Source organism: Trichosurus vulpecula, chromosome 7, assembly GCF_011100635.1.
Source record: "Trichosurus vulpecula isolate mTriVul1 chromosome 7, mTriVul1.pri, whole genome shotgun sequence".
NCBI classification, from domain to species: domain Eukaryota; kingdom Metazoa; phylum Chordata; class Mammalia; order Diprotodontia; family Phalangeridae; genus Trichosurus; species Trichosurus vulpecula.
This window is the reverse complement of record NC_050579.1, coordinates 215,807,558-215,818,828: the sequence shown is the minus strand read 5'-3', so window position 1 is coordinate 215,818,828 and position 11,271 is coordinate 215,807,558. Positions and strand designations below refer to the sequence as shown.

The 11,271-nt window shown below is 42.2% G+C and overlaps 1 pseudogene; it reads left to right on the top strand.

The window, feature by feature from the left end:
• The first annotated feature begins 3,376 nt into the window (after positions 1-3,376).
• On the top strand, positions 3,377-9,462 carry LOC118857811 (annotated as a pseudogene).
• The last annotated feature ends 1,809 nt before the right edge of the window (positions 9,463-11,271 follow it).

Sequence of the window (11,271 nt, the reverse complement as noted above, 5' to 3'; positions counted from 1 at the left end):
AGAAAAAGGGAGAGGTGGAATAGGATAAATCATCTCATATAAAAGAAGTAAGAAAAAGCTTTTACAGTGGAGAGGAATATTGGGGAGGTAAGAGGGAGGAAGTGAATTTTACTCTCATCAGAATTGGCTCAACAAGGGAATAATGTACACACTCAATTGGGTTTAGAAATCTATGTTACCCTACAGAAAAGTAGGAGGGTAAGAGGTTGGGGGGGGGGGGCGGTGATAGAAGAGAGGACAAATTGGAGGATGAGGTAGTAAGAAGTAAAACACTTTTGAAGAAAGAGTGAAAGGGGAGAGAAAATAGAATAAATGGGGTGGGGAAAATAGGATGGAGGGAAATACATTTAGCAATGGTAGCTGTGAAAACAATTTTAAGCAAGTTTCTCTGACAAAAGCCTCCTTACTCAAACCTTAGAGAAATGTGTCAAATTTGTAACAATAAGAACATTTCTCCATTGATAAATGATCAAAAGATATAAACAGTTTTCAGCTGAAGTAATCATAGCCATATGGAAACATGCTCCACCTCACTACTGGTTAGAAAAGTGCAAATTAAAATAATTATGCGGTACTGCCTCATACCTATTGATTGGCTAATATGACAGAAAAGAAAAAATGATGAGTGTTGGAGGGGATGTAGGGGAAATGAGATTCTAATGCATTGTTGGTGTGGTTGTGAACTGATTCAACCATTCTGTAGAGCAATTTTGAACTATGCCCAAAGGGCTATAAAATCATGAATACCCTTTGATCTAGCAATACCACCACTACCTCTGTGTCCCAAAAGAGATTAAAAAAACCAGAAGAAAAAGCCCTATATGTTTAAAAATATATATAGCAGCTCTTTTCTGATGGCAAGGAATTGGAAATCGAGGTGATGTTCATCAATTGGAGAATGACTGGACAAATTGTGGTATGTGATTATGATGAAATACTATTGTGCTATAATAAATGATGAACAGGATGCTCTCAGAAAAATCTGTAAAGACTTACATGAGCTGATGCAAAGTGAAATGTGCGTACAAAGTAACAGCAATATTGTAGGATGATCAGCTGTGAATGACAGCCATTCTCAACAATACAATGATCCAAGACAACTCTGAAGGACTTATGATGAAAAATGCTATCCATCCCCAGAGAAAGAATTGATGGTATCTAAAAACAGGTTGAAGTGTACTTTATTTGCTTTCTTTATTTTTTTTTTGTTTTTTTTTAATCTATGTTTTCTTCTACAACCTGAGTGTTGCAGAAATGTTTTGCAGGACTACACATGGATGATGTATACCAAATTGCTTGCCTTCTCAGTGAGGGTAGGGAGGAAGGGAGAGAATTTGGAACTCAAAGTTTTAAAAATAAATGTCAAAAATTGTTTTTACATGTAACTGGGGGAACATAAAATGCTAATTCTTTTAATTAAAAAAAAAATAACTGGTAATCTTATTTTTTTAGCAGTTTCCTGAAACAGATCTTGGTAGAAAAGTCTTTGTCTGGAAGTTTCATGAAAGACTTTGAACTTTCCCTTACTGGGTCATGCCAAATTTTTCTTATGGGTTGATATTTCTAAATATAAACTCATTTTTAATTTACATGAGAATAATGTCATATAGTATTTACCAAAATATTTCCATTAACCTTCATTGTTCTTGTAATAAACATGAAGGAAGCAAATGGGAAAAAAAGGCTCAGAATCTTATTTAAAGTAGGTGAGAATCTTAAGAAACTATGATAAATATGAATCAAATAGACAATAATATCAGAAAATAATCAATTGAGTGCTAGGCTAAGAAGTAAATAGAGATTCTGTAGAAGGCTAAAAACTCAGAGAAAACCCTAATTTTATAATTGAAGGTAGTTAGTTATATTATACAGACAAACATTAAAGAAGTGTATACTAAATAGCATAATGGCTAGAGTGCTGGACCCGAATTCAAAAAGCCCTGAGTTCAAATTTGACATTAGACTCTTACTAACCCATCATCCTGCAGAAAAATATTTGTAACCTATTTACTCATTACCTTGATCATTGTGGAGAGGAAAGGGAGTTGAATTTCCTCAGAAGTACTATGTTGGGCATGGTATATTTTTGAAATTCATTATAAATTTTTAAAATTGCATTTTGTGGTCCATAAAAACCTCATTTCACCCTAATATTGATCATGAATCTCTGGACTGGCCCTAACTATCTTATGCCAGAATACTGGTATAAAGGCATAGAAATAGGATACGGAATGCTGTATATAAGGAATAAGAATAAGACCATAAGGACTGAACTATAGAATGCGTAATAAGGGGTGATGTGTAATAAGACTGGAAAGATATATTGTGGTGATATTTTAAAGAACTTTAATTGTCAAACAAAAGAGATCATTTCTGATCCTAGAGGTAATTGAGAACCAGTGGGGTTTATTAAGCAGGGAGGGGGTGACATGGTCTTAATAATGCCTTAGGTAAATCCTTTTGGTAGCTGTATGAGGGATGAATTAGATTTGGATGAAACTTGATACAGGAGACCAATTAGAAGTCAACTCCAATAAAACATGTGAGACGTGATGTGACCTTGAACTAGGGTGGTAACTGTGTGTTTGTATAGAAAAGGATGGAGAAAAGAGGATGTAGAAGATGGAGGGATAGAGAAAAGAGGATGCAAGGATGTTGTGGAGGAAGAAACAGGATTGGAGACATAGAGTGAATGAATGTGAAGAGTCAAGGATGATAAGCTGGTTTCAAAACTAGGTAAGGATGGTGATGCCTTAGACAGTTATAGGAAAGTTCAGGAAAAGAGGGCATTTTGTGGAAAACTAATGACTTAGAACTAATGAAAACAATGTAAAGCAAGGAAGTTTAGCAATACTGGATCTTTAATTATATCAATACAGAAATAATTTTCAAACTATCTGGTACTGGCTAAGAAACAAAAAGGTAGATCAAGGGAACAGAGTAGATATATCATTTACAGCAGCAAATAAATAGAGCAACCTTGTATTTGACAAGTATAAAACTTAAGTTTTGGGGGTATGAATTCATTATTTGGTAAAACAAATATATATATATATATATATATATATATATATATATATATATATATATAATATATATATATAACAATATATATATATATATACATATATGTATATGTAGAGAGAGACAGAGAGAGACAGAGAGACAGAGAGAGAACTAGAAAGCCGACCGGCAGGAATGGGGCATAGACCAAATACCTTTACCAAGATAAAATCAATATGGAGGGTGGCAGCAGGCTGGAGAGGGACTAAGGAGCTGAGGTGGGGGACTAGGTCCTCGGCAGGAGTGGATCGGCCCAGGCCATGGCTAAGGAGCCCCCACAGCCTAGGCCCCAACCCATCCACCTACAGGCATCATGAGGGAGGAGGCTGGGGGAGTTGGGGCCAAGCCCAGAAAATTCCTGCAACTGAAGATGCCCAATGTACAGCAGCTGTACCACTGGGACTGCGGGCTGACCTGCTTCAGGATGGTGCTCAGGTACCTGAAGCTCCTGGAGGACAATGCAGAGTTGAAGCAGGCACTGCAGGAGCTGCAGCTCATCTGTAGCATCTGGACCATTGACCTGGCCTACCTCATGCGCCACTTAGGGGCCCACCTCCAGTTCTGCACTTGGACACTGGGCGTGGACAAGAGCTACCAGAACCAGTCCTTCTACAGGTGACACTTTGATGAGGAGGAGAGCCAGGTGAACCAGTTGTTCTCATGGGCCTCGTCCTGGGAGGTGTTGGACCGTGACTGTCCTGGGAATCCAGGAGCACTTGGCCCAGGGGCATGTGGCCATCATCTTGGTCAATGAGGTCCTGCTCTTGTGTGACCTGTGCTGCAGCAGAGCCAAGTACTGCTGCTTCCTGCCCATTGTCCAAAAATGCTTCTGCAGGGGTCCTGGCTACCAGGACCACTTCATAGTGCTATGTGGCTACAACAGGGCCTCAGAGAGCATATTCTACAACAACCCGGCCTATGCAGACCACATGTGCAGCACCAATGTGATCAACTTTGAGATTGCCAGGACTAGTTATGGCACCGATGAGTACATCTTTCACCGACAGCTGACCTCAGGCCTGGCAGATGCCCAAGCTGCTACTGATGCCTCTACTGCTGAATCTTCAGATCCTGGGTGTTGACAAGGAGCCCCTGGGCCCCAGGCTTTGTGCCCACACCCATGGCTGACCTCAGTGGCCAGCCCACTGCTCCACCTACCCTAGCAATTCAACTGATGGCCAAGGCCGTCTGTGTGCAACAGAGCAGGCTGGTGGCTTACAGGGAGAAGAGCAGCCCCTAGCAGGCAAAGGGACCCTCTTCTGCTGCTCTACAAGCTGAGATCCAAATTCATTAGGTCCCAAGCTGATAATCCTGTCAGCTTCATCATCGCCAGTCAGCATGGAACCTTTGCTGTTTCTGTTGTAGGAGGACAAGGCCCGAAGCCCAGCCTTCCAATGGTAGGGCCATGCCCCGCAGTCCCATCCTCCCTTTTACCCCCCTCCCCTATCCTCCACACCAGCAGACCAACTTGACCACCATCTGTCTGCTCTTTACTTTACCTTGTTTCCATCAGGAAGGAAGTCCTCGGGCACTCTACGAGGATCCCTTACCCCACCCCAGCACATACACACACTGAAATCCTTGAGATAGAGGCTGATGACCACTAGTTTAAACCAGCATATTAGGAGGTTAGAGGAGAGATTTCTTCCTCATCAGTCTCTGCTGGGTTAGGTCAGAGGTCTTCGAGGTGCCTTCCCCCAGCTCAGAGATTCTGCACTTATGGGTGGAGCCAAAGTTTTGCTCTGAGTTGGACTCAAAACTGGCCTAGTAGGGGTGGAGCCAAGATGGCGGCTGGAAAGCAGGGAATTGCATGAGCTCCCTGCCAAGTCCCTCCAAAAACCTATAAAAAATGGTTCTGAACAAATTCTATAACTGCAGAACCCACAAAATAGCAGAGGGAAGCAGCACTGCAGCCCAGGACAGACTGGATGATCACTGGGTAAGGTCTATCACGCATGGAGCTGGGAGCAGGAGGGGAGCAGAGCCCAGCGTGGGCCTCGTGGACTGACTGAACCCGGAGCCGAACGGAGGGGGCCCTGGCGCCCTGAATTGGTAAGCTGTGGCAGTTGCCAGACTTCTCGACCCACAAACACCAAAGACAACAGAAAAGAACTGCAGAACTCACGAAATAGTGGAGGGAGGCTGGACTCCAGCCCAGGACAGCCTGGATGGTCTCTGGGTAAGGTCTATTGCACACGGAGCTTGGAGCAGAGTGGAGCAAAGCCCAACGTGAGCGGAGGCAGGACCAGCCAGACCTAGAACCAGGCAGAGCGAGCCCTGGCACCCTGAATCCGTGAGCTGTGGCGGTTGCCAGACTTCTCAACCCACAAACACCAAAGACAACAGAGAAGGTTAGTGGGAAAAGCCACAAGGACAGAGGGAAATGAGTTTGCGGTTCAGCCACTGCCCTGGAGGCAGCAGAGGCAGTGCAGCTACAGAACTATAGCTGTAGTTGCTTCCGGCCCCAGGCCCACCTGGTGGGAGGAATTAAGTGGCAGATCAGAGCAGGAGTGCAGAGCCTGCAAAAGATCTGAGTCCAGTCCGGGTTGGGGATTCTTGGGGAAGGAGGAGTGCTGGTGTGACAGAGCTGGGTGTAACAGCTCTGAAAATAACAGCACATCCCCTCAAGCTTGGAACAAAGTGCTCTTTACTCTACAGGCAGTCATGCCCTGACTAAAAACTCTAGGGTCAGGTAAGTTAGCTGGGAGCATGGCCAGGCAGCGAAAACACACTCCGATTCAGTCTCAGACTTTGGAATCTTTCTTTGGTGACAAACAGGACCAAAACATACAGCCAGAGGAAGTTGACAAGGTCGGGGAGCCTACATCAAAAGCCTCCAAGAAAAACGTGGGCTGGTCTTAGGCCATGGAAGAGCTCAAGGAGGATTTGGAGAGGCAAGTTGGAGAGGTGGAGGAAGGATTGGGAGGAGAAATGAGAATGATGCAAGAAAACTGTGAAAGACAGGTTGATGACTTGCTAGAGGAGACCCAAAAAAATACAGAAAAAAATACTGAAGAAAACAACACCTTGGAGAGTGGACTGACTCAAATGGCAGAAGAGCTCCAGGGGGCCAATGAGGAGAGGAACACCTTGAGGGGCAGAGTTGGCCAAATGGAAAGGGAGGTTCAAGGGACCACTGAGGAAAATGCTACCTTGGAGACTGGATTGGAGCAGGTGGAAGCTAGTGACTTTATGAGAAATGAAGATATTATGGAACAGAACTGGGGCAGTGAGAAGGTGGAGGATGATGTGAAGTATCTCATTGGAGGGACCACCGACCAGGAGGATGGATCCAGGAGATAATTTGGGAATTGTTGGACTGCCTGAAAGCCATGATCAGGGGAAGAGTCTGGATATCATCTTTCTAGACATTATCAGGGAGAACTGCTCTGATGTTCTGGAGGCAGAGGGTAAAATAGAAATTGAAAGAATCCACAGATCACCTCCTCAGATAGATCCCAGGAAGAAAACTCCTGGGAATATTGTTGCCAAATTCCAGAGCTCCCAGGTCAGGGAGAGAATGTTGCAGGCAGCCAGAGAGAAACAATTTGAGTACTGTGGAAACATAATCACAATAACACAAGATCTAGCAGCTTCTACATTAAGAGACTGAAGGGCTTGGAATACGATATTCTGGAGGTCAATGGAGCTGGGATTAAGACCAGGCGTCACTTACCCAGCAAAACTGAGTATCATGCTCCAAGGCAAAATATGGATTTTCAATAAAATAGAGGACTTTCAAGCTTTCTCGGTGAGGGGACCAGAGCTGAATAGAAAATCTGACTTTCAAACACAGGCTTCAAGAGAAACATGAAAAGGTAATCAAGAAAAAAAACAAGAAAAAGAAATCGCAAGGGACTTGCTAAAGTTGAACTGTTTTGTTTGCATTCCTACATGGAAAGATGATGTGTATGATTCATGAGACCTCAGTATTAGGGTAGCTGAGGGGAATATGCATATATATATGTGTATATGTATATATATATATATATATATATATATATATATATATATATATGTATGTATATATATATGTGTGTGTGTGTGTGTGTGTGTGTGTGTGTGTGTGTGTGTAGGCATATATGTATATATATGTATATATATATATATATATGTGTGTGTCTGTGTGTGTATGTATATGTGTATATGTATGTATATGTATATATATATGTATATATATGGATGGAGGGCATGGGGTGAGTTGAATATGAAGGGATGATATCTAAAAAAAATAAAATCAAACTATGGGATGAGAGAGGAGTGTATTGGGAGAGGAAGGGAGGGAGAGATAGAATGGGGTAAATTATCTCCAATGAAAGTGGCAAGAGAAAGCAGTTCTGTGGGGGGTGGGGGGTGGGTGAGGGGGAATGAGTGAATCTTGCTTTCATCAGATTTGACCTGGGAAGGGAATTTCATGCACGCTAGGTTGGGTGTCTTAGCCTACAGGAAAGGAGGAGGAAGAAGATAAAAAAGGGGGGATGATGGAAGGGAGAGCAGATTGGGGAGGGGGTAATCAAAACCAAACACTTTCGAAAAGGGACAGGGTCAAGGGAGAAAATTCAATAAAGGGGGATAGGTTAGGAAGGAGCAAAATGTAGTTAGTCTTTTACAGAATGAGTATTGTGGAAGGGTTTTACATAATGATACGCATGTGGCCTATGCTGAATTTCTTGACTTCTTAGGGAGGGTGGGTGGGAGGGGAGGAGGGGAGAGAATTTGGAACTCAAAGTTTTTAAAAACAGATGTTCAAAAATAACAACAAAAAAAAAGTTTTTGAATGCAATTGGGAAATAAGATGCATGGGCAATGAGGCATAGAAATTTATCTTGCCCTACAAGAAAGTAAGGGAAAAGGGGATGGGAGGGGAGTGGGGTGACAGAAGGGAGGGCTGACTGGGGAACGGGGCAACCAGAATATATGCCATCTTAGAGTGGCAGGGAGGGTAGAAATGGGGAGAAAATTCGTAATTCAAACTCTTGTAAAAATCAATGCTGAAAACTAAATATATTAAATAAATTAAATTTAAAAAAAAGAAAAAAGAAAAGACTGGCCTTGTGAGTTTCTGTAAGATATGGAGACAGAGATGCTCTAGTCTAGGGCATGGCTGGCAGGCAGGAAGCCTCATTCCTGCCCTCTGGCCCTGAGACCTTCTTGTTGAGGGGAGACTTAGGTTGCTGATCCAGACAGTAACACAGAGGACAGACTGGCACCTCTGGGATGCCTGGGAGCCTTGTGCCTCCAGACCCCTCTTCACCCACACACAGAGCCAATTAAGGTCTGGCTTTGATGTGGTTGATTTCAAGGACCCCTTCAGGGATCTTCTGATTGGTCCTTGGATGATTAGGCTTGCCAGGGTCACAGCAGCCTTTATTGCCAGGTGCCTGGAGCTGCCTACACAGCCGCTGGTGTGGATGCTCAGCCCCAGATGCTGGCCACCAGTGTGTCATCTTGTTCCAGAGCTCAAGCAGGCCCAGCATCAGGGAGCCCAGTCTCAGACCCCTTCCCCAGTGGGATCCCAGGGCACAGGTAAGGGGGATGTCAGGCCTCAGTCAGGGAGGGCTCTGTGATTGATGCGGTGGCTGCTGCCATGGGAAAAACACCATTCTTCTTTCTAAAGAGAAGTCATAGGGAATGTAGGCCTGGGTGCAAGCCAATGCAGGAGGATCAAAGCATCCACGGCGTGGCAGTTCTCAGCCCCAGCAGCAACTATGCAGAGAGGCTCAGACACTCTGTCCTAACTCAGACTGTCCTGTTGAAGGCTCAGAATGCTGGTCAGAGTGGGACAAAGGAGCAAAGGCAGCCAGTTCTGAGGGGCCTCTGGTAGTCCCCATTGGGTCCTCTCCTGAGGTGTGAGCCCTGCCACTCTCAAAACCAGGACAGTGGTTAACAGGGTGGTTAGCACAGACTGGGCAGGGAAGTGGGGCTGCAGGGATTTGTCTTGTGGGAATGGGGCTGTCATGAAATGGGTCCCTTTCAGAAGGTCTAGAGCAAAACAAAATGGTTAATCAGAATGGGTCAGGTGAGCCAGGCTCAGAACAGCATCCTCATGGCCAAATTTGAGGCCGGGCAGAGGCTATAAATACAGCCATGGAGAGATAAATGGGAGCCACCAACCTACCACATAAAATGTATGTGCCTTTGTCCTGCCCCTGGGAGCTGGGTGGAGGGCACCTGTGCCAATCTGAAAGCCTGGCTGGCTGAACCCAAGGTGAGAAGCTTGTTTCATATCCAGAGGGATTGTTGACAGCCAGCTAGGGTCATGAATGGGAGAGCTTGGGGCCACACTGGAAACCTGCGCTGCTCCATTTTCCTATAGAGTGGGTTTTGTTTCCTCTGACCACAGGAAAGGGATATTTTACATGAAGAGAAATTTTATACATAAATACATCTTGTTTGTAATGAGCCACTCAATAAACACCACTGATCTCTATATTTAAAAAAAATGAATATGGAAACATGACCTAAATGTAAAAAAAAGAGATATTACAAGAAACTTTGAGGAACATGCAGCATATTATCTATCAAACTTAGGGATATGTGAACAATTTATTAATAAACAAAAGATAAAGAGCAGTATGAGGTATAAAATAGATGATTTTCATTACATTAAATTAAAAAGGTTTTGTGCAAATTAAACAAATGTAGCCAAGGTCAGAAGGAAAGCAGAAAAGTAGGAGAAAAGTTTTAAAGACAGATTCTCAGATAAATGTCTCATCTAAAATGTATAAAGAATTTTGTCAAATCTATAAGAACACAAGTAATTTCCCAATTGATAAATGGTCAAAGGATATGAATAGGCAGTTTTCTAATGAAGAAATCAAAACAATTTATAGTCATATGAAAAATACTCTAAATCATTATTTATTAGAGAAATGCAAATTAAAACAACCTTAAGATATCATATTACACCTATCAATTAGCTGAAATGATTGAAGGGGGAAGTGACAAATTTAGGAGGACATGTAGGAAAATTGGAACTGTGAACCAATCTACCCATTTTGGGGAACAATCTGGAATTATGGTCAAAGAGTTATTAAACTACCTATATCCTTTGACCAAGCAATACCACTGCTAGATTTATTTCACAAGATAGTTAGGGAAAAAGGAAAATAACTTATATCTTCTAAAATACTTATTGTAGTGCTTTTTGCGGTAGGAAAGAATTGAAAATTACAGGGATGATTGTCAATTGGGGGATGTCTTAACAAATTATGGTATGTGATTGTGATGGAATACTACTCTGCTATAAGAAAGGATGAGCTCGATGATCATAAAAAAACATGGATAGACTTGCATGAAATAATGAAGAACAAAATGAGCAGAACCAAGAGAATGTTGTATACAGTAACAACATTTTTTAAGAACCACTTTGAGTGACTAAGTGATTTTGACTATCGTATATACCCGAATTAAGTACAAAGGATATATGAAAGAAGATGCTATCTGGATGCTATCTGCATCCAGAGAAAGAACTGATAAATGGAAGTATGAATAGAGTGGTGTTTTAAACACACACATACACACACACACACACACACACACACACACATTTTTGTATCTAATGATGGCCATCTCTTGGGGGCAAAGGGGGGGAGAAATAAGGAAGGAAAGTTACACAACAACTTTATTATATATTTAAGAAGAATAACAAGTTAAACATAATAGATTTGCTGTTTCATGTACAATCATCTTTTTTTCCTATTCTACTATGTTATGGAAATGCTTGTTTTATTTCTTGAGTTTAGAATAGAATTGATAAGACAAAAAAAAAAAAAAGAAAAGCTAATGACTACTTTTTTGGATATGATGAATTTAGGATGCCTAGAAGATATCAAGGTTAAAACATGCAATAAGTAATTGGTTATATGGGACTAGAGTATGGGAGAAAAAGAAGGGCTAGACTCTCAGATCTGGGAATTATCGGCCAAGAGATTATGTTTAAATTCATGGAAACTGACAATCATCATTCATGTTTCTCTTAACACTGTAACAATGTTGTTATATGTTTACAAAACCATATCTGAACATTATTTACTTTGTCCCTACTTCTCCTTGTATAGAACACTGTTCAGTCGTACTTTATAATAGCTTGACATCAGCCCAAGTGTCCTTGACTTTTCTTCTTCAATTGACGCTATGCACACTAGTTGAAAATTGCTTGTAATCAGAACTCTTTGTCTGGCAAAATGGAAATTCTGTCAGTACAGC